The 25,359-nt window shown below is 34.6% G+C and overlaps 1 pseudogene across 1 annotated transcript in view; it reads right to left on the reverse strand.

Moving 5' to 3' along the window:
* Positions 1-24,323, reverse strand: part of LOC308654698 (high mobility group protein B1-like) — a 249,502-nt pseudogene extending 225,179 nt beyond the window's left edge. Inside the window, exon 1 of the transcript in view lies at positions 23,736-24,323. The product of the transcript in view is annotated as a high mobility group protein B1-like (transcript). The remainder of the gene's footprint in view (positions 1-23,735) is intronic.
* Positions 24,324-25,359: the final 1,036 nt, after the last annotated feature.

A 25,359-nucleotide genomic window follows, 5' to 3' on the forward strand; every position in this document is an offset into this window, starting at 1 on the left:
GACCCCCTGGGTGTTATTACAACACTATTCTCACATGTAAAGCTTGGATTGGAGGCTGGTTGAGAAAGTTTCTCTTCCCCAGTTCAGTAAGCCTGGAAGCCTCAACAAGAAGCCAGAGCTTGAAAGGGGAGCTCCCTCTCTATAGGCATGTTCCTCTTTTTAATGAAGCTGTAGCACTAATTTCTAAGTTACTTTCCAACATTTTTGCTGTGCATGCCTCTCTGTCAAGTAAAAAAGTGTGATTCTATCTGCCCTACTTTCCAGTTAGAATACCAGCCAGATCAAAGAGAAACTGAATCACCCTGCTGGGTTTCCTTACTGGAACCGCGACCTTCCCTTACAGCTTCTTTTTTAATAGAACAGCAGAAATATGTCTATGTTTAGGCTGAGGTCTTCCTTGTCCTTACATTCAGAAGATGGTTCTCTTTTCAACCAAAGAGAAATAAATCACATTGTCAGTAAAAAGTGTAGAGAGCATTATAAAAATTTAAAGAAGAAATTTATGATTTTTTCCTCTCCATATTTTGTAAAATCAATATTTACTCCTTTTTAAATTTAAGTAATCTATAGGGGAAAGTTAGATTTCTTAGATACTCTCTTCTCATATTCTGAGTGTTCAGGTACTAATGAATAAATGTGAGGAATGCATGAAACATTTGCCTTTGGCACATAAGTGATATGGTTTACTTAATCATCATGATTTTTTTTCCTGAATCCATTTGCATTAATTGCCTATCCCTGTGATTTTTCCTTGCTTATCTCTGTATCACAGGAGAAGGGGGCTGTCGGGAGGGAAGTACCGAGACCTATTTAATCCCAGATTCCGTGTCTCTTGGCTTCTGGTTGGCTCTGACACAGGAAGGCACTGGTGGGACATTGCAAAGTGGGAGAAAGGAATAGACAGTCAGCATCTTCCCTTCTCTGGGCCTTCTCTGGGTGGCATTTTCAATACATTTTGGCTCTCTCCAACTCCCTCCTGGTTGGCCTGTGATGACTGCATCTCACCACAGTTGACCCTGCACGCTGGGATTTGATAAAACTGCCTCTTCTCTTTGTTCCCTCCAGCCTAGGGTTGGTGGTTTCTGACAATTGTTAAGTTCTAAATTTTCACAGCATCCAAGGGCTTCTTCTTTCATCACCTTCCTAAGCATTATCTACATTAAATTCCTTCTGTTTAAAATTCCTAGCATTTTTCTTAGTTATACCCTGAATGATACCCAAGTCATTAAATTAGTATATAGAGCTATCGCCAACTAAAGAGGATACTCTTTAGAGTTCCATCTTCCAGTGGGCATTTAATACTATTAATGGTTAAATAATAAAATGAAAATAAATGCATGTTTTCACCTTCTTTCTCAGATTCTTCCTCTAATAAATAATTAAATTAAATATTGTTTTTCCTATGAAGGAGTCTTCCTACTTTCCCTGGTGCTGAGGGTTAAATCCAGGGCTTCCTTCTTGCTGAACATGTGCTCTGCCACTGAATTAAACCCCCCAGTCCCTAAATTTTAAAGAGCTGTAGAAGGCCAAGAAATACTTTTGAAATTTTCCTCTAAATAAAATAGTTTTCACAAAAATTATTTTTCTGTCCATTACCTTACATAAATACTAAACAACTAAGTATCTATACATGATTAAGTTACAGACTCTCAAGTCATCGATTATATGTCAATAAATCCACAGTTGAATGCTTTTTAGAAACACTAATTTTAAAATATTAAATCATATGGTGTTGCTTATTTTCTGAACAACAAAATGTTTACATATAATCTTTACACTTTCTATTTTTCATAAAATGAAACGTCTTCATTTTTATTAGAGTTTTATAATTATACATCATAGTTGGAGTCATCCCAACAAACTCATACATGCATGAAAATCGATCTCAGTTATGATCCCCCTTTTTTCCTCCCACTGTCCCTCCCCTTTATCTTTCTCCTTCTAAACATTTTCTTAATTGTGAAAGCGTCCGATTTTATCCCTATGTTAAGCAAAGATATTGATTCCAATTTTTAAGTTGGATAATGAATGATAAGCTATATACTTCAAGTATATTTTACAAAAACTAATTTAAACAGGAATGTAATTCATAGTCAATAAAAACCAGTCAGAAATTTCTCTTACAGTCACTTAAAAACTGAAGCAATGCCAATAGGTCTTGCTTTGTAAGTACACAATGGTCCACTTGCACAGCTTCTGCTAATGCAGTCAGGTTTCAGTGGGCCAAAATATTTCAAGTTTTTGCCAACAGACTTGGAAATTTCCTGTAATTATTACATCTGGGTATTTTGCTAGAATAATATATATGAAAAGATTTGAAAAGTTTATGGATAAATTGATATGATAATTGCTATGGCTTTGTTACATTTTATAATTTTATTACAGTTCATGGGCTTTGGTTATGTTCTTTGTACAGGGCTTGGATTCATTTTTTCTTTGAAGGTCTCTGCTTCTACTTACACATTATGTTTTTCTGACTAAATTATTTCATTTTCTCCCTGGTTCTTTATCTCTAGCAAGAATTTCCTAGGTAGAATAAATTGACATCCCAACATAGAGGGAAAATTTTGCACATACTTTACATGATCCATGTTTTTAATCCATACAGAAAAAAAATTTGTTCAGTAAACTAATACAAGGAGTTTCTTGATAGTTGCATATTCTTTCTGCCCCAAATCATTACTCAAAACTTTATTCTGTGATAACATCAATGGTATTTTCCTGGTAATGCAAAGAATTTTGGAAATTGGAAACCAATCAACTCTATGTTAGCCCAATTTTAATCCCATAATGGGGATAAAGTTGACTTTCTTGTATTATAAGACAGATGGTTATCAAATACATTAACAAAATATCATTAGAAAGTAAATAAAATTAACAAGCAAACTACTCTAATCATGATTCCTGCAAAACAGGATGGAAGTGGTATTTCTGTGTGGATAGGAATGTTAGAAGTCAGTTATAAGGACTTTAAAAGAATAAAAAAGTTAATAAAGAAATATGGAGTGGCAGAAGGGATATTTGCCTGTGAACTCTGTTGTGGTGTAAATAATTTAGTATCTGCAAAATTCCTATGTTAAAATATAATATCCAGTGTGTTGGTACTGAAAGGCGGGACCTATGGGAAGTAACTAGGTCAAGAGGGCTTGAGCCTCATGAATGAAATTAGTGCTTTTATAAAAGAGGCCTGACAGAGATTTTTTTTAATCTCCCTTCCGTCATGTGCCAACACATAGAAGTGACCACCTATGAAAAACCAACCTTCACCAGACACCAAATCTGCTGGTGTCTGAACTTAAACTTCCCAGACTCCAGAACCGTGAGCATTAAGTTTCTGTTGCTAATGAATTGCCCATTCTAATGAATTTTGCCATAGCAACTCAAGTAGCCTAAGACAGTTTCCAACCCTGACTTTTTTCCCCTCTGCATTCTGGTACTGAAGCTCGAGCTGCAACATTATTTCTGCATTGCCAGAAGGATCTACCTTAGACTGCTAATAGGAGGAGCTAGAGGAAACTAGAAGCCAGGAGAATGGGAAAAGAATCTTGTACCTTACCATTTGCTCCCTGGCTTCCTCTTCCTTCCATGAGTACCACCCTCGGAAGGCATTTGTTTCACCTGAACAAGGGAAGCTCCTTCCCTTGGAAAATATTGATTTCAGGTTTCATTTTTTTTCAGCACTTATAGGACCAACTTCATCAGGCACTCCTCCTCAGAGGCACAAACAACCAGTAGCTGATGTTTCTGCTGCTTCCAAAGTCTGGTTCTTAGGCCCCATGTAGTGCCCCTTTATGTTTCTAAGTTTTAATGATTCCTGTCTCTTCCCTAAGGGTAGTAGCTGTGTCTTACAGTTGCTACTTTCATGAGCACTTATAAAGTAGTTCTCTTTTTTACCATTTCAATAGCTTAGCTACTAGATTTATGCCTCATTAAGAATTCATCTTATTAAATTCTCTCTGCTTAAATGCATAAAGTCATTTCTGTTTCCTAACTGGACCATGACTGATATACTTTCAAAAGATGAAAGGAGATTATGAATTCTTCTTTACACAATTGTAAAACTGATTCTACCAAGGCAAAAAAAAGGTACAAAGAAGGAACTCAGGATGGTAGGAATAGAAAATCATGGAAGATAATAGTGGCCATAAAAACTTAAAGCAATTTTATTTTTTAGATTTGCATTGCAATTAGGAGGCAAGACAATGAATGTGAAAGAATTAAAATGAACATGACCTTGAGGGAAGTTCATAGCAGGGTGGTTATGAACTAGTGCATCATCCAATTCCCACTTTACCTCTGCTCCAAAGTTCTCAGTGTGAATTTCATAAAGATGTACAGACAACCTAAGAATAAGGACTTCATGAGATATTTAGTGTTAATAATACAGCACAGTAAAACTAATATTTATATATTTTTATTAAGTTTATTTCAATAATTCAGTTAAATTTTTTTTTCTGGTGCTATGGTTTGGATATATGGTGTCCCTCAAAAGCTTATGTTTGAGACAATACAAGAATGCTCAGAGGTGAAATGATTAGATTGTGACAGTTGTAACCTAATTAGTAAATTAATCCACTGATATGAAATAACTGGATGCAAATAGCTATAGGCAGGTAGGGTGTGGCTGGAGGTGGTAGGACAATAGGAACATGCCTTTGGGGTTTATATTTTGTCCCTGATCAGCAGAACTACCTCTCAGCTTTCTGGTGCTATGTCCTGAGCTGCTTTCCTTTGCCACACTCTTCAGTCATAACATTCTGCCCAGAGATATGGAGTCAGCCATTTATGGAATGAGATCTCTAAAACTGTGATCCAAAATAAAGTTTTCCTCCTTTACATTGTTTTGTCAGGTCTCTTGGTCACAGCGACAATAAAGCTGACTAAAACATCTGGGAAGAGGGTAAAACTGCCTTGTTTATCTAGCAACATTTCTGGTAATTTAGGAGGGTATAAACCATATGAAGTTAGTGTTCAAAGTAGTCATCATGACATATAATTAAAATGTGCAGTTGATTCAGAATCTAAAGGACAGAGACTTATAATTAGTCCATTTCTTGTTTTCAGTAAAACATGTGTGGTATAAAAGGAATGCAATGGTTTGCACAATCAATGCCACAGTGGGAGGAAACAGGATCTACAGGAAGTACTTAGATCTTGAGGGATCTGCCTTCATTAATGGACTAATGCCAACTATAATAAGGGGCTGGGGCTGCAAGTTGGCTCTCTCACTCTCCCTTGCACTTCCATATTCCGCCGTCTTCCCATGAGATGATTCAGTAAGAAATCCCTCATCAAATGCTAGCCCCTTAGTTTTGGAATTTCTAGCCTCCCAGAACTCTGTTTTCTTTTCTTCCAGTTGGTGGCATTGTCTATTCCTAGCTTGAGTCTCTGGGTTCAGGGTGGTGGTGGTAGTCAGTGTGAGAGGACTTGAGCTTCCACCTGTGGCCTCTCTACTCTTATTCTCTGAGATGTAAACCAGGTGCCTGATCCGATGCAGAACCGAGCTGGTAGCCACACCCACCAGTTGGTGGGTTTTAAGGGTTGGTGGGATTTTCCAAGATGAGTTCCATCAGTTTTTCCAATAAGGTGTTTGATGAGGTGGGAGATGTTGGGGAGACCTTATGTTTGTCCAGAGCTCAGTCCGGTAACTGCACTGGCGGCCAGCTGGGCCCCTCCTCCAGTTGGGGTGGTTTGTCTACCGCGCAGGCGGCAGCTAGGCCCCTCCTAGTAATTCTTTTTCCTAAAATTAAACCAACAAAAATGATGAGAAAAGGGAGCAAAATGTATATTCTGCATTGTTTATAATTCTAAAACAAACTAAATGTCTACACTAAAGGATTAACTAAATGTTACAATAAAATGGTATGAAAATATTAGAATATTGTAACATTTTCTCATGTAAGAAAACATCAAATTTTATTTAATCAAAAATAAATGAGAGGGGAAAATATGTCTTATGATGCTATTATTATACTTTCTTTATAAAATGCATGTTCTACTAAAAGGATATATATTTAAATGATGGATTTGATGGGGATGTGGCTCAAGCTCACCTGGCATACGTGCGGCCCAGTTTCGATCCTCAGCACCACATACAAAGATGTTGTGTCCACCTAAAAACTAAAAAAACAAAACAAAACAAAAAAAACTTTCTGTTATTTTATTTTTTAATTAGGCATGAACTTCCAACTATTTTAAATTAAATTTGTATACAAAATCTCTACATATTTTCCCATTGCAAAGAATATACTGCTATTTGCAGAAGTTATGTGAGCATGAAATGATCTTTTTGATGCATATTAAAAGAATGTTCAATATTAATGAAATGTAGCTACATAAATTAACATGGATTATAAATATATAACATTGGATGTTCAGAATTCAGGAAAGAGGCCTGGACTAAAGATATATCTACCTCATTCATGAATACTTTTTAATATAAAATTTTTTAAACCCCAAAGATTTTTAAATATTTTCATGTGTCATTTAATACATTGGCTAGAACAGGCTTTAGAAATAAGCAGAAATGAGTTCAATGTATATTTCTTACTAGTATTATTTTCAAATTAATTGAACTCTAATAGTTTGGTTTTCTTATCTTTAAAATAGTTATATTAATTCCTAATCCCAGAGACCATTAACAAGGAGATAAGAATAAAAAACATCTACCATAATTCCTAGAACATAATAAAAGAAGATTAATGTAACTAATGTAATGATTAATCTTAAGAACTCACAATCTCACTCTTTAAAGTTTGTAGCTTGTGTTTCACTATTGGTATATTGAAAAACTACTAATTTTTGTATGGTGATTTTACATTCTTCATCTTTCTGAATTCATTTATTAGTTCTAGATTTGGGGTAGGATTTTAGGGTTTTCTATATTAACATCATGTCATCTGCAAACAGGGACAATTTGACTTCCTTCTTTCCAGTTTGGATGCTTTTTATCTCTTTTTTTGTCCTAAAACTCTGACTAGAAATCCAGTTCTATATTACATAGAAGTGGTGAAAGTTAGCATCCTTCTAGTTCCAGATCATAGAGGAAACGCTTTCAAATTTTTCTCCTTCAAAATGATGTTATCTGTGGGTTTGTCACATATGGTACTTATTATATTATGTTGATGTACATGTACCTTCTATGTTCAATTTGTTGAGAGCTTTTATCATAAAGGGATGTTGACTTTTGCTGAATGGTTTATCTGCATCTATTGAAATGATCAGTGGGTTTTGTCTTTTCTGTTATTATGATGTATCACAGTTATTAATTTCTGCAACTTTAACCATTCTTTCATCTCTAGGATGAATCCTCCTTGACCATAGAGAATGACCTTTTTAACACACTGTTAAATTATATTTACAGGCATTTTTTGAGAATTTTTGCATTTATGTTTATCAGGAATATTGGCCTGTAGATTTATTCCTTCTTTTTTTTCTTCCTTTTATTGTTGTTGTTGTTGTATCTTTATCTGGTATTGATATGAGGTCTCATAGAATAAGATGTATGTTCCACATATACCAATGCTGGCCTCATAGAACAAGATTCTCTCCTCTTTAATTTTCTTGAATAGTCTGAAAAGAATTAACAATATTTCTTCTTTAAATGTTTGGTAGAATTCATCAATGAAACTATCAGATTCTGGAATTTTCTAGAATAGGAACTTTTTTTCTGATTCAACCTTCTTACTCATTATTAGTCTGTTCAGATTTTCTATGTCTTCATTTTTTTATGTCTGTATGTTGAATGAGTCCAAGAATTTATTCATTTATTCTAACTTGCCAAGTTTGTCCATGTATAATTATTTGTTAGTATCAGATGATCCCTTATATTTATAAAAAAATAATCCCTTTGTAATAGCTACAAAAATAAATAAAACATCTGAAAGTAAATTTACCCAAGGAGATGAAAGATACTACATTAAAAACTATAAAACGTTAATGAAACAAATTATTGAGGACCCCCCAAAATGGAAAAATGTCCTGTGTTAATGGATTGGAAAAATTAATATTGTTAAAATATCTACAGAGCCCAAAGCCATATACAGACTCAATGAAATTTCTATCAAAATATCAATGGCATTCTTTGCAGAAATGAAAAAAAATCCTACAATTTTTACACAACCATAGAACATCCCAAAAGCTAAAACGATATTGAGCAGAAAGAACATAGTTTGAGGCATTACATTTCCTGATTTTAGGAGGTATTATAAAGCTATTGTAACCCAAACAACATGATACTGACATAAAAACAGAAGACACATATACAAGTGGAAGAGAAAAGAAGGTCAGAATCCATGTATCTACAACAAACTTATCTTCAATAAAGTTGCCAATAACACATAATAGAGTAAGGAAAGTTCTCAAATAAATGATTCTGGGAAAACTGAATATCTACATGTGGAAGAATTAAGCTAGATCTCTCTCACCATATACAAAAATCAACTCAAAGTGGAATAAAAACATAAATGTAAAATCTGAAACTGAACCTACTGGAAGAAAACATACAAAAATGCTCTGTAACATTTGAGTGGGCAAAAATAAACAAACATATTTAAGTAAAGAGCTTCTACTCAGCAAAGGAACTAATTAAAAGAATAAAAAGAATCTACAGAATGGGAGAAAATATTTTAAAACTATACATCTGACAAAGGATTAATATTCAGAATATGTAAGGAACTGAAACAATTGCAATAAGAATAGTAATCCACTTTAAAATGAGCAAAAGACCTTAATGAGTATTTCTCTAAAGATGATCTATAAGTGATTAATAGTTGCATGAAAATGCTCAGCATAATTAATTATTAGAAACATATAAACCAAAACCACCATAAAATATCACCTCACTACAGTTAGAAAGGCTATTATCAAAAAAAAAAAAAACAAAGGATAATGTGTTAATAAGGATGTAGCAAAAAAGGAAATCTTTATACAGTGTTGTTGACAATATAAATTAGTACACCAACTATGGAAAAAATATGTCGGTTTCTCAAAAATTATGTTTACAGGCATAGAACTAGTATATGTTCTAACAATCTCAACACTGGGTATATATCCAAAGGGAATTAAATCAGTGTGTCACAAAACTCAACTCAAAATGGATCAATGACCTAGGCTTTAAACAAGATGGGGTTATCTGGTAAATATTTGAGATGGTGCAAATTACTGTGGTTTGATCATTACACAATGTATATATGTATCCAAACAGCACACTGTAGCCCACAAATATGTACCAATATTTTGTGTCAAAATTTTTAATTAACTTTAAAAATATCTATAACTTATGAGGTCAGAGTTGGAGTGTCTGATTGATCAAAGATGTTTGGTAGGGATTGAGTATTGTTTCTGGTGAACTTGGACTGGAGAAGGCAATTGGACATAAACATCTTACTCCTTCCCATTGAACATATCCACTTGAAGAAGCTGGAAACCTATTTCTAAGGGGCTGACAGATCCTGCCTTGGTGAGCTTAACATATTGCATGAAGTCAAGAAAGAATGCTCTTCTGAAGGCCAATACACCCTAAAAACTGAAAAATTGGGTCATATGTAACCCCTAATAATTTGTTATTTCCTACTTGCTTTAAAAGGATTTGTCCAATTGTAATAGCCAGTCTTCACTCCATTGGGAAGAATAAATGAGGGTTAGAGAAAAGGGCAAAGGTATTATCTGCAGTTTGTCCCATGCAGGGCAGAAGAAGTGGCAAAGAATTAAATGGAGACAGGAAGAAAGAAGAACAAGGAAACCTCACATTTTGCTGGCAAAAAATTAAGAGTCTACAAAAAGCTTCTGATCTCAAACCTCATGACCTTTACCAAGTCATACACTTGGATATGAAACAAATAAGACCTTCAGCATTCCTACAAAGCACAAGTTTCTATCACAACTTAAAGGCCAGGTAACAATCTGAGAAAGCATGTTCCTAAAAATATACATAATAAAGTACTTCACAAAATAAGTTTTAATGAAGCATTTAGTTTCCTAAGGTGTAAACATATTTTTGAAAGAATCATATTAGTAATTTGAAGTTAATGCAAAGTCAACTGACAATTTCTTTTTCCCCATCTGCATAAAAGGGGAAAGGACTCGCTTGAATTATCCCCAAATGGCAACCCCCTGTGAATAAATTTATATTTTTTGACTAATTTTGCTTGTGTTCCCAAATTTGTTCAAATATAGTACTAAAATTATTTTGTCCTTTTTTTCCCAATTTTCTTTCAGCTTACAGTATTTTTGTAGTGATTAATCATTTCATGTTGTTTGTCTTTGGTTTTGCTTTGCAGAGTAAGGGAGGAGGTAGCAATAAAGAAGACATAAATACCAAATATTTTACAAGATTAAATAATACATTCATGTTTTATGTTTATTCTGTAGCATTATGGGAGTGTTCTCAATTACTTCACCACTGAAAATCTTCTGTATCTTCTCTCTGAATTAAATCCTGATTCTGAACTCTAGCTCCTTTCGTGAAGAAAATGATTAAAGAAACAGTAAACAAATAATGTACATTTTTTATTCCTTTCTTTAAGTTACATATGCCATGTTTACTACTTCTCAAATATATGGATGTCTACATTAAGAATAAGATTGTATCACTTTTATGATAGACTTTTTTAAAAATTAGAATTAAATACCCTAAACATTTTTCAGATAAGGAAAATTCTTAAAGATATTTCTCTCTCATCTCAGCAGTCATTTTTAAAGAAAAAAAAATAAAAAAATTTAGCTTCCTCTATAGTAAACTTGAAAAGTGTAAGTAGTAGTTAGCAATAAAAGGAAAGCATTTTTCCTACTCTATTTCCCAAGTACATTAAACAGAGGTAAGCACAGACATATAAGGTTACTTCAAAGAATACAAAATACTGGGACATTGTTTAACCAGAGTGAAAAAAGCATTTTTATTTCACACTATTGAAATAAGTCATCAATGTTAAAATGAGAGTGTACATACATGCACACAAAAACATGATGAAGATTAATGGAAATTCTTCCCAAGTCAATTCATGTTATTTTACCACAAATTTTTCATCTGGGATATTATTGATGCTGGTAAATGTACATATTAGAAAATGGTCACATCATTAGTCATTGAGGACCATATGAAATGCAGTAGACAGTAATAGAATGTTTTGCCAATGTAAATGCCATTTTAAACTATAAGGGAAGCATGTGTTGGTTGGTTATGTTTGAGGTTGTTTAAATCTAACAAAGGAATGAATGCAAGAAATAACTAATTGTTTTGAAAAGGTCACAAGAAACCTGTATGGGCAAAGCTCTCTTTCATTTTATGGTAGAATGAAAAAGAATAGTTAGAGAATGTTAATATAATGAGTAGAAATACTGACAATTGCCTTTCATTGTATGTAAGTAGTGAAATATTCAAGCCAAGAATAAATGCATCATTTAATCTGCATCTTACCAATTACAAATCCACTTATTTTGTTTTCCTTTCAGCTGATTTTATAAATTAAAAATCATATTTGTAGAGAGAAATATTTTAAAATAAAATATTGTATTTGTTATGGTTTGGATCTGGATTTGTCACAGGAGAGTGAGGAGCTGAAGCTCTAAAGCTCTAAAACCTTCTAGTTTTCTTTCTGGGATTTTTTTTTAACTGAGAATTGAATTCAGGGGCACTTGGCCACTGAGCCACATCCCCAGCCTATTTTGTATTTTATTTAGAGACAGGGTCTCACTGAGTTGCTTAGTGCCTTGCTTTTGCTGAGGCTGGCTTTGAACTTGTGATCCTCCTGCTTCAGCCTCCCTAGCTGCTGGGATTACAGGCATGCACCACCACGCCCTGTTCAGTTCTTGTTTTCTGAAGAAAATTTAAAGTCAAGCAGGAGAATATGATTATGAGTTAAAGTAAAGTAAAAGGAAGGCTCAAACAAATAACATTCTCAAGAGAATGAGTCATCTCCGAGAAGAAAGGAACAAATAAAACAATGCTACTTCTAAATTTATTTCTGTTTTATGTTTGCCCTGAGAACTGGGTTCCACATTCTGCAGTGTTCTAACTGTTTAACTCTACTTCACACTGAGAGGGAGAGTTTTTGACCCTAGATAAGGTCAACCACCCCATTCAGGGGAGCTTTATCTACAAGTCAATTCCATGTTAATGGGGGGAGGGGGGTCAATGATCAAACAGACTTCATCTTGGTGCAACTACACTGTGGATGAAATTTCCCTTCTGAAATACATTGAGAAACCTATGTCCATAAATCCTGACTGTACAATGAATGACCTTTAGACCCTGTCAGGAGCCATTGATCTTTCCTTTTTGATGCATTTCTTAATTGGCTCCCTTAGTCTACACTATCTATTCTCAGGGTTAGGACACCTGTTGTTGTTCTATATGTTACTTGATTATTCATTAGCCTTAAAAGTAACTTAAAGAAAACCCATGACCCTGCCATGTTAATGGTTGAATTTCACTGCTTTTTGCTAACTACTACCTAACAGATCATCCCCAGAAGGCTCACGTGTTGAAGGCACAGTCCTTGAGGCAGCAATGTTCAGAGGTGGGGCTTTTGAGAAGTGACTGGATCATGCAGGTTCTGATTTCATCAATGGATTAATCCACTGATGGATTAATAATCTGGTGATATTAGTGGGACATAGTGGAAACTTTAGGAAGCAGGGCCTAGTTGGAGGAAGGAGATCACTGAGGGTGTGGCCTACAAGGTGTTTCTGATCTTTTTCTCATGCTGTTTCCTGTCTGCCATGAGCTGACATCTTTCCTTCACTCTGCCCTCGTGCCATGATGCCCTGACTCACTTCAGGCCCAAAGCAATGGAGCCAGTCAACCATTAACTGAAACCTCTGAAGCCATGAGCCCAAATAAAACTTTCCTCCTCTCAGACTCTTGTCACAGTGATGAAACGCTAACTCAGTATTGATAATTCCTATTTCACATGCTCTCATATAGAGCCAAATATTTGATATGAAACTAAATAGAACCTTATGTCTAGTATAGTCACACATTTTCTGTCATTTCTTTATTATCACACAGTATGTATTCCATATGCATAGTATTTGGTATCTGTGGTATCATATAAATTTATCTGGTCTAGCAAGAAAATAGAATTTTTCAGACTGGAGAACATTTTTTTTTCTTTCAACTTCCCTGCATTTCTTTTATGGGAATAATTAAACCTTTTGCAAGTGAAGAAAATTACAGCACTTAAATGCTATAAACTTGACATTTTGCAAGGGGATGACTGTAAACTACATAAGACATACTTTTTCTATGTTAGTTCATAGCAAATAAACCACTTACTTTAGCAGTTCCTAAAATTACTCTAAAATCAGTTTTCTCTTTACAGTGTAAGAAATATTAAACTCAGACTTTGAAAGTTCATTGTGACTTCTTTTTCTGTTTCTATTGAAAGCCTTAGAGAATACATCTTTCTAGAATGTTCTTAATGTGACCACTCAATGTCAGAGAAGATGGATGAATTGAGGTTTCGTAGCCGAAAATAATGACTACACTTACTTTAATGCAAGACTCCACAAGCAACCAGGTATTCCATTCAAGAAGAGAATGTGGTTCCTTCACAAACATTGTAATCTGACCAGTTATTAAATAGGAAATAAGTCTTGGAACCCCCTTCTTCATCTTTGTTTTTAAATTGAGGCAGAAAAATGACAACCTTAGCAAAAAGTTTCATTAAGACTATTTCTTAACAGAGATTATCTTCACTCTTGTTGCATTATAAAGTTAGGGAGGGTTCTTTCTGTTCATCTCCTCACTTAAAAACAAATATTTTAATTCTGGGTTGGCCTACAGTCTAATTAAGAATTATATATAATTTATTCCATGGTTATACACAAATCACAAATCAAAAGATTTAGTTCTTTGTTTAAAAATATTTTTTATTTGTACATGGACTCAGTGTTTTATTTTTTTTATTTACTTTTATGTGGTACTGAGGATCGATTCTAGTGTCTCCCATGTGGGAGACAAGTGCTCTACCAGTGGAGCCACACCCCCACCACCAATATTTGGTTCTGATACTAGATTATAGCGTCTCCTCTCTTAGGATCCAGGGTCAGTGCTATACTTTGACTCTTGTGAACAGATCTGGTGCTTTGCCTCCTGTTTAACCACTCTTCACCCATTCACCTAGCACTAGCAAGTCTATCCCCATTCTAGTTTTCTTAACTGAATAATTTAACCTAATTCATATATACCTATGGTCTGGCGTATGTTGATAATTTTACAGTATAACAATATTCAACAACCAAAGAGATTGGGAGAGGACTGGTAGACTATATATCTTTTAATTCCATCCCCAATTGGAATGGGAACTGAAAATAGATGAAATATTAGATTTTTTAAAAGGAATATGATGATATTTCTTTTGCTATAAAAAATACTGTTTATATAATCCACTCATCATCCAGAACACAAACCAGAATTTTTATAGACATTAATTACTTTATGTCCAATACCACATGCTTTTCATTATATCTTGCTCCACTACAAATGACAACCACACACTTTTGTAACTTGAAAATACATTTGTTTTTTTTATATTTTCTCTATCCTATCTTATAATAATTATTACTAGTAAACATTCTAACCTTATACATATTTTAAAATAGCTTTAGGTGATCCATGTAGAAGTCCTGGACAAGCACCAAAGCCCAGATAAAATTCTGAATTATAAAGTTAAAAACATGAAAAGGAGGTAATTTTCATTTTATTTGTTTAGCTCCTGATTGTTTCTTCCTTTCTCTTATGGGATCAAAGAAAAAAGTATTGCATACTACATTTATGTGCCATTTTCTTCAACAAGCCTTTATATCTTTAACCTATTTACAGTTGACCTGAGTTTGAAGCATAACCTTGCTAATTGTTAGCTGTGTGATTTGGGGTACATTGCTTAACTTCTTTATGCTTCATTTTCCTTATGTGTAAGATAGTATGATGTATACATTACGGGACTATATTAAAGATTAAATGAGATCATAGAAGCAAAGTGCTTTACTTTATAATAGAAATTGAACAGTAAGGCTATCTTTTTTTTCAACAATAAGACTATCTCCCATTATATGATCATTGTAATTACTAATGTTATCCATTGTAATAACAATGTCTGGCTATTAAATGAACAGAGAATTAGGTCATTGCAACCAATCTTGTTTGTTTAATAAGATTTAACCTGTTCAATATTACCAAGGCACTATTAATGGGAGATTTGGGCTAATTTGATGTAGTAGCTAAATTACTTAGTGCTAGGCAGTGTAATGGCATTTTTGTTTTATTTTGTTCAAAATAGGATTCTAACAACTGTACCTAACAATATACAGTGACAAGACGTTTTAACTGCTGTGAACACGTAGGCAGTGATATAAACAGTATGATATTTCATCTTAAGAATGGGAGGTAAAAGTTGCCTCATCTTCCTGTTCATGAATCATTAGCAGAGAGGGATGTTTCATGTTTCCACAATAAAGCATAACATGTCTACATTACTTCTCTGCTGGCAAAATTCCACCAGACAAATCTGTTTGCTATTTCAAAATGATATGGATATCTTCCCAGAATTAATTTCAGAGAATAGAATTGAGCTTATTCTCAGGTTTTAGAGGATCATTTTCTCCAGTTTGTCATGACCAGATTTTTAAGGATACTATTATAAAAGTCTTCAGGGAAGGAAAAAAAACTCTTCTCTGAGAAATCTCAGTTCAAAATGACCTCATCTAAAAGAAATCCCACTGCCATATGTTTGCTCGGCCTAGATTTCCTTCAATGAGGTTTCCTCCTTGTACATTCTTCAGAGAGAAGTGAAATTAAGAGTAGTGTGTGTGCCAACCATCCAATGCCTATGGCCTGTGTCAATTTTTAATCAGCTCTTGCAAGTAACATTTAATGAGCTCTTGCTTTATAGCTTTAAAATCATAGGGATAGCAGTGTGATTAGAATTTGTAACTGCTTATTCCCTGCTTTTGTTTCTGTAAAAATGTTACCTTCTTTTTTTCTTACAGAAACTCAAAGTTCCCTTCATATTCACAATTCAAGTTTATTTATTTAAAATGCATATGATGGTTTCCTCTTTCTTGTTTTCATGTTAACTTCTGTGACTTGTTTACTTCTTATACCCTTGTAAGGATCAGGCATAGTTGAGAAAACTGAAGATATTTAATAAAATAACATACATGACACTGTAGTTCTGGATCCTTAGAGTACATTCAGTGTTAAATGAGCACAAAAGAGAGAGAAGGTGGGGGGAGTTATAAAACTAAAGCATTAAATGAATGAATTAGTGCAAAATGATCACCTCTACTTGAAAGCAAATGATGATGGAGAGATTTTAAGGATAAAGATTTAATAGCTGAGTTGTCACAGTTTAATTAAATAGAATTAAGATATATTTATTATAAAATTGTTATTTAAAGAATTTCAAAGACTTGTTCAGTGTCAGCATTGAAAAATCATATTTTTGAAAATATTGGATCGATGTCACAGAATGAGAAGCTATATAGATTGTTATGGCCACAACGATCACTTAGTAAAATTAAGTACCATAATTTATTTCAAGCTAAGTAGGTAGTCACTGACAGAGTTAGAACTAGAACTGAAGTCTTTTGTCTCCTGATTCAGGAGACAAAATACTCCATAGCTTTGGTAATACAACCAACAAGAGATCCTGTCAGTATCTCCAGGGAAAATTTAGCTTCCTGGATGATGTCACTGTCCCTTCCACCCTCCCTCTTCTCATACTGAGGGTGAAATGTATGAGAAATCTTTGTGAAACGTGTGTTGACTAATTGTTTCCAGTCAACTCAGAAATGTGCTCAAAAAAAAAAAAAAGAAAGAAAAAATTGCAGTAAGAATCATATTTTGGATCTGTATATTTCAATTAATAGTCACAGATAAAAAATTAATAATTAATTACTTTCTTCCAAACTATTTTAAGTACTTTGTGTCTGTGCACTCTGGTACTGCTCACAACAAAATATAAAAGTAGATGATCTTGTGATTTCACTTTACGGATATAAAAAACTGAAGCAGATGATATGATTAATTTGTCCAAGATCACATAGCTACAAATTAGCAGAGTTAAGGTTTGACAATAAGCAAATCTGGTACTCTTAACTACTCTGGCCAGTTTCTGGTACTTGCTCCATAATGGTGAATCGTGTTGAATTTATATTGGAATTGGTGGTGATACCTGGTGGTGATACCCAATCTCTAACTCTGTTATCACTGCTAGAGCAGTTATCCTACCTGACACTGCCAAATTACTAGGACTTCTCTTGGACTCCTCCATTCTTTCACAACATCATGTCATAAATACGGTAAACTTTTCAACATAAAATTATGGAGAATAACATTTTGGTTAATGGACTGTCCACCTTCTTCCCATAAGATCTGATCAGCTTTAAGAGTCAGAACCTGTCTGGTTTTAAGTCTCCCTTTTATTATTAATAAGGCCATCAGCAGCTTCCCTGGGATGCCCTTTTACATGCTCATAAAGATCTCCATGCCTTTTAAATTTTCTACTTCATTTCTCACCAGGATAATTTGTCCTTATGAAATTGAAATGTTGGTGATTAGAGGCTTCCAGACCTTTATACCCTGGGACATCCCACAGGCATTTTGAATGGCCTCTAAGTGATTCTAATTCGTAATTTTTTGAGTACTTTGAGGAATCTTCCTGCATTTTGTAATCAATCTATCCTGAATTCTTTGGTGTACAGGGAAGTTCGTCTAAAGAGCCATGTTTCATGTACTCTACTCAATGCTGACATTTAAACAGACATTAAAATAATCTGGCACTTCTTTAACTGAGAGAGCCTGACACATAATATGTAGTTTTACTCATAAAAACCCAGGGATCAAAAACTTGTCTTTCAACTGGATTAATTTTTATTCCTAAAACCATGTAAAACACAAGTGCAGGGGCATATTTTTTTTGATGTTCTATTCACAGGCTATAATTAATTAATGCCAAAATAGCCAGTAACTTATCCAGAAATTCTCTCTTTATCCTCTATCTTAAATATATTGCTTAAAAGCATCATCCCATGCTCTTAATTTAATTCTAGTAAAAATTAAACATAAAGAAGTCACTTATCAACTTTTATTCTCAATGGATTTCCTTCTAATTGCATTTTGAAATTACCTACTAATGAAAGGTGAAAATGAACACAGAACCCTGGAGACAGACAAAAAAAAAACTAGGGGTATTCACCTAAAGAAAGATAGAAGATACAAAAAATAAGTACATGCTCATGGATTATATGAATAACATTATATATCGCGGTGTAAAACAAGTGGTTTATGAAAAAAATTGAACAATATTTAATGTACTTTAGATATGTGCAGAAAAGGAAATATGTTTTTTAAGAATTGTTTTTCTTTTCCTTTTTTATTCACTCATTTATAAAAAATATAAAAAAGAAATCCTTGCAGGAACTGCTTAATGATGAAAGATGACCTCAGAGGACTGTGAACTTGCTGTGAGCTCTGGGAAAACAGACAAATGCTAGGGAAGAGCCATGAGAGAAGGTTTCAGGGAAGAGAGCAAAATCAGATGCTTGAAAGCAGTAAGACACCATGACTATTAGCAGCAAACTGCAGCTCTCTGAAGTCAAGTATGAAAAAATTGGATTATCTCTGAGGGACATTGCAGAACATTTCTCCAAAAGCATTTAGTTCAAAGAAATTATTTAGTAAGGAAGTTATGAGACTCTCCATTTGTTCTAATGGCCTTCTCATATCAATCCTAAAATGTTATTTTACATTTTAAAACTCCCTTTCGATTATGTCATTAACTAAGGTTTCTGTTCTTTGTTCAGTATGTTTTACAAGAGAATCTTGAAAAATTATCATTCCCTTCAAATCTTTGCAAAAACGTTGAATAGTAACTTAGCAGTAGTTAATAAAAATTAACAGCTGGTTTACTATAATTCTTATACATGGATTTGATATTCACCAGTATTTCTGAAAATAACAAAGCAGCATAAGAATTCATAAGCAAAGGATCTTTTTTGGGGGGGGGTAAGGGTATCTGGGATTAAACTCAGGGGTACTGGACCACTGAGCCACATCCCCAGTCCTATATTGTATTTTATTTAGAGACAGGGTCTCAGTGAGTTGCTTAGTGCCTTGCTTTTGCTGAGGCTGGCTTGAACTTGAGATCCTCCTGCCTCAGCCTCCTGAGCCGCTAGAATTACAGGCATGCACCACCATGCCTGGCACAAGGGATAGTTTATTAAGCATGCTTTTTTATCAGCAAATTTGAAATATATAACACATCAGTCACCATATTATGCAATAAATTTCAAAAAAATATATTTCTCCCTTCTAACTAAAACTTTATTCCCTGTTATAAGGAACCACTATCATAGACATGCAGGGACTCTTGAAGTTTGCTAGGCGTAAGAAACAGCAGCCATAGGCATGCTTAGTCATGTCTGGTTGCAATTGATAAGGCGGTATAAGTGATACTGGCCATAGGCGTGCTTAGCAATAACTGGTTGCAATTGATAAGGAGCACAGTTCCATGGACATGTGCAAAGAACATGCCCTGTTGCAATTACATCATCTCACTGGACATAACCAATGGACATTGACTTTCAATGGGTGTAACCAATCACTAAGGAACACCACCAACTTGGAACTATATTTAAACCACTTGTCCTGCCACATCAAAGAGCTTCATTCTGAGGACAAGAGTGAGACTGGCTGCCTTGATGTCCATCCCCAGATCAACTCCACCATTCCCTGACCTCCAACTGTGGGCTGGAGAGTACCACTGGACATCTACAACATCTTCTCTTTGGCTAAAACAAGTTACATGGCATCGGAGATACTTTGGGGCTCCTAGTTGCCCCAGGATTGTGTGATTTTCTTGTAGTGTTTAATTACCCTAGGATTATATGATTTGTTTGTAGTGTTTAATTAGTGTGCATAGAATGCTATTTGGGGTGCTCCAGCACACTCAACACTTTTTGCATTAATTGTTTGTGTTTGCAGATTGGTGTGATAGAATATATGCTTGCATTTAAAGACAATCCACCTCTAAGTATTAATAGTGCCACTTGTGACACCTTTACAATTATTTTTCTAACATGAGACCCCAAATAAAAGTGATACTTGCTTATTGTTTCATTGTAGAAAAATTAAGTTTTTCTCTTTCAGCTCTGTGACCCTGTGTAATGCAGTTAATCCAATTAGCATCAATTTCTTTATAAAATATAGATGTTCATATTTTATTTTCTCTTGCTTTTATAAGCACTAAGTGTGGGAACCTGCGTCAAGTGCCCCATACATATTAACACACAATAAGATTATGTCTCCTTGCCTGTCATCTCTGAGCAAGGTAACTTCAACTCTCCTAAATAATATTTATTGTTTTAAAAGGTTATATGAAATTTTAAAATTAGCAACCATAAAAAAGAAACAGTGTTTATAAATTCTCAATGAGTGATATCTGTGCCATTAATTACATATTCCTATTGAATATGGTGTGAACGAATTTGTCTCAAATTTAAGATTAACCATGATAACTTTTGCAACTTTGTTGAGTTGACATAGAATATGAGATTTTTTAACAATTCTACAAATGGGTAAGTATCTGAGCAGGAATATTTCAGTGTGTTCAGAGAAGGCAACATAGTTGTAACAGTAGGAGAGAGAATGTATGGGTTTGCTAGAGCTGCCATAACATAGTGTCACAGATCGGTTGGCTTCAACAGCAAAAGAAATTTATTTTCTCATAATTCTGTGGGTGATCAAAGTGTCAGCAGGGTGAGTTTCTTCCGAGGGCTTTTCTTCTTTGTTTGTAGCTAGTCCCCTCCTATAATGTTTCCTCTGTTCATGGTCTGTGTCCTAATCTCCTCTTTGTATAAGAACACCAGTCAGACTAGAGCCCATCCTAAATTAATTACTTCTTTAAAGACCCTCCTTTAATCTAATTACATTTTTGAAGATTACAGTGGTCAACAAACTCAGTTATAATTCTGAGGTACTGGGATTTAGGATTTTGACATGAGTTTGGGGGCACAGGACTCATAACAAAGAGGAATATGGCAGAAAAAAAAGAGCTGCCTTCAATCATTTGTGGTTTCTTTTTTTTCTTTCTTTCTTTCTTTCTTTTTTTAATGTGAATGTGCTGGTTTTGCTTTGTTTTTGTGAGACAATGGAAGAAGTGGGGGAGTGAGTTCTGAGGACTCTTTTATGTAAAAAGAAACAATAAAAAGGGTCAGTAACTTGAAACCACATGGGAAAGGGAGGGTCTTTTTTAAATTGAGAGAATGCCTACTCTGTCTCTCCTCCCATGGAGAACAGAGAAGAGATAATTGTAGGGACAAAGTCCTTTGTGCACAAGATGGGGATGGGATTTGCTGTATTCAGAGGTTGGATTTAAATAGGAACATGCAGAAGCAATTTATCACTGTTACTTCATTCTTGGGCTTCTCCATCTGTTTAAATGCATCTCTACTTCCTCCTTTCTCACTTTAAAAAATCAAGGAATAAAAAAATCTAACATAAACCTAAGGAAGAAAGGGAAAAGGGGAGGAGGAAAAAAAGGAGAGAGGCAGGGAAGATGTTGGTTAGGAATTTACAAAGTGGAATTTTTTAACATTTTGCCAAAATTAATTCTTAGGAAAACAACTTTGCTTAGACTCTACTTATTGGTGGGAGTATGGCTGCAATTCTGAGGACCAGTTAAAATCAAGGATTTTGAGAAAAGGAGAAACTGTGCCAGAACTAAGGGAAGGGACTTTAATAAAAAAGAGAGAAGAACAAAACTGGCTACGCTGAGGTAGGAGCCATAAGAAGAAATTCCAGTGGCAAGGAAGCCAGAAAGCAGCTTTCGAAGAACAGAAAATGTGAGATTTTAAATTGCTTTGTTGCTTCTTCTAGCCAAGATAGATTAACAGGGACCAGATTTGGCCTCCCTTCAGAAAGAAGTAAAAATCTGGGGAAAAAAATACCAGAAACAAGGACTCTCAGGAAGTACAGGACAGTGAAAGAGAGAAAGAGAAAGAAAGAAGGATTTGATCAATTATTATAGAACCCTAGAATTATCCCAACTATTCATTGCAGAGAGTTTCAATATGGCAGGCCAGGCAGGAGGAATTCAGGTAGATGTCCCCAAAGGTATCCCTGGGAGGAAGAGACCAACCTGGGAGTCCAGAAAGTCCACTCCAGTATTTTCAAGAGTACAAAGGTGAGGTCTGCAACAGAGAGCTCCAAGGACTTTGATGAGCACAAATGAGGGAATCAGCAAGGTCCAGGAAAGAGCCAATCACCAAACCAACCCCTACATTCATACAGGTGAAGGGATGACTTATATTCTCACTAGTCACATTGGAAAATCTTCATAGTTCACAAGGTAGAGCACCTAAATTGTCTAGCAAAATCACCTGTAGACAAAAGGTTCTCTTTGTCCCACCTGAAAAAAAGGACAGAAAGAGAAGAAGAAGGAGAAGATGGAGGAGAACAAGAAGAAAGAATAAAAATAAACCAAACTGCTTCCATTAAAAATAACAATATAAAGATTCCTCAAAAAGCTGAAAATAGAATTACTATATGATTTATCTATCCCACTTCTGAGTATACATCCAAAGGAAGTGACATTAGTGTGTCAAAGACATCCCTACATTCCTATGTTTATTGCAACACAATTCACATTTGCTAAGATATAGAATCAATCTAGTTGCCCACAGACAGATGATTGGTTAAAAAAAAAATTGTTCACAGTGGAATATAATTCAGCCATAAAGAAGAATTCAATTCTATCATTTGCAGCAAAATAGATAGAACTAGAAATATTATGTTAAGTAAAGTAAGAAAAAGAAAGGCAAATATATTTTTAAAGGCAATTATCCTTTCTCATATGTGAAAGCTGAAATAGTCTCAAAGTAGAAGAAAGAGAAATAGTGACTATTAGAGTATAGGAAGTGTAGAGGGCATGGGACAGAATAAAGTTGGATAATGGGTACCAAAACACAGTTAGGCAAAAAGAATGAGTTCTAGTGTTCTAAAACACAGTGAGATGACTACAGCTCACAATAACCTATTAAATACTTTTTAACTAATAAAAAAATCATATTTACCTAGAAGCATTCAGAATGTCAACAAAACAGCTGCAACTTTGGTTTTTCAATTACAGAGTGGTATTCAGTTAACAGAACAATTATTTGTTATAAGTTGCATCTGAGACAACGGAAGATGAAAAAACTACCATCCCCATTTATAACTAATCTGTGCTGTGCACCAACAAGAACCTGCTTTAAATTTCCATGGCAATTTACAACCCCATACTGCACCAGGCAAAGTAAGTGGCTATTGAAAATATCACCAGGACAGGGCTATCTAAAGACACATTTGGTAGTGGGAAGAAAAGAAAGAAAGAAAGAAAGAAAGAAAGAAAGAAAGAGAGAGAGAGAGAGAGAGAGAGAGAAAGGAAGGAAGGAAGAAAGGAAGAAGAAAAGAGATAAAAGAAGAAACTGTATGGTTTAAAAAACAAATCTTACACAGTCTTACATTTCAATTTTTTTTTCTTTGTTTTACATCCGAGGCTAAAGCAGAGCACTTGCCTAGCACATGTGATGCACTGGGTTCAATCCTCAGCACCGCATAAAAATAAACAAATAAAATAAAGGCATGCTGTCCATCTAGAACTAAAAAAAAAAAAAGTGTGAGTTGTATACAGCGGGGTTAAATGTTTTATAGACAAGAAAAAACTGTGCTAGATCCAACTTATTCATCATGCCATCTTCTTCATCTTCATCTTCCTCCTCTTCCTTTTTTTTCTTTCTTTTTTTAGCCTTGACAACTCCCTTTACTTGCCGCAACAGGTTTTCCTTCAGCTCCGTAGGCAACAACATCTTTTTCATATTTTTCCTTGAGCTCAGCAGCTTGCTTTTCATAAGGCTGCTTGTCATCTGCAGCAGTGTTGCTGCACATCTCTCCCAGTCTCTTTGCAACATCACCAGTCGATAGACCAGAATGTTCTCCCTTGATTTGGGGGTGATATTCAGAATAGAACAAGAAGAAGGTCGATGAAGGCCTCTTGCTATATTGGGATCCTTGAGCTTCTTTTTTGTTTCCCTTCTAGAGGGATATAGGTTTTCATTTCTCTTTCATACCAGGACTTGTCCACTTTCGTTCGCCATATCTTCAAATTTTCCTTTCTCTTTAGTAGACATGGTCTTCCACCTCTCTCAGTACTTCTTAGAAAACTCTGACAAGTTGACTGAAGCATACGGGTGCTTCTTCTTGTGCTCCTCCCCGCAAGCATGCACAAAGAATGTAGTGATAACATTTTGCCTCCCGGCTTCTTAGGATCTCCTTTGCCCATGTTTAGTTTTTTCCTCAGTGAGGTACAGAGTCGCCCAGTGCCCGTCTGGCTCTCACTTGCCCTGGCGCTGTCTCTATGGAGCTCAATGTACTGCAATGACCTATTAAATATTTTATGATGAACTAAAAGAGAAGAGCTTGAAAACTTCAAATAAAGAAATGAAAAGGAGATAAAATGGCTTATTATTCTGATTTGATCAATACATGTGTTGAAATACCACATTGTTATCCTATTATTAAGTATAATTATTATGTTAAGAAAACAAAATACACGTTTTAAAAACAGTTATTGTAAATTTTTCAAAGCAAAAAAAAGAGTGTAGCAAAAGCATGTTAAGTACAGCAATAGTAAATACAGAGCCAAATCAAACTGTATAGAAAAGATAGCATCTGAGGAGAGAGAGGAAAAAATTTTTTAAATATCACTGCATTGACAGTAATGAGAATGTACAGAAGAAATGAATAGGAAACTTTAAGACATACCAATAGCAACTATCAAAAATGAAAAACAGAAAAAAAAGTGTTGGATAACTTCAAATGACCTAATTTATGTATAACTCGAGTCCCCAAGAAAGTGGGTAAAGATAGAACAAAAAATATGGTTGGCCTAAAATTTAGGAAATTAAATAGAAACAATAGATCCCCAAATCTTGAAAATCCCAATAAATCTCAAGCATAAAAACAAAGAAAACTATACCAAGGCACATCAAAATCAGCTTTAAAAACAGATACAAAGAGAAATTTTAAATTCAGCTACAGGAAAAAACATCATGTCACTTCTAATAGAGAAACAAATTATTGAAGATTTGTATACCAGAATAGAACAAGCCATAAAATAGTAGAGCAATATCTTTAAAATATTGAAAGAAAATATCAACCAAATTTGATCCTCGGTGTTTTAGTCAGATTTTTCATTGGTGTGACCAAAAGACCTGAGAAGAATAATTACAGGAGAAGAAGTTTACTTTAGGACTCACGGTTTCAGAAGTCCATGATTTCAACTGTCCACAGACAGTCGGCTCCGTTCCTCAGGGCTC

The sequence above is a fragment of the Spermophilus citellus genome (genome assembly GCF_964194105.1).
Source record: "Spermophilus citellus genome assembly, chromosome: 8".
In the NCBI taxonomy this organism is placed as follows: Eukaryota; Metazoa; Chordata; class Mammalia; order Rodentia; family Sciuridae; genus Spermophilus; species Spermophilus citellus.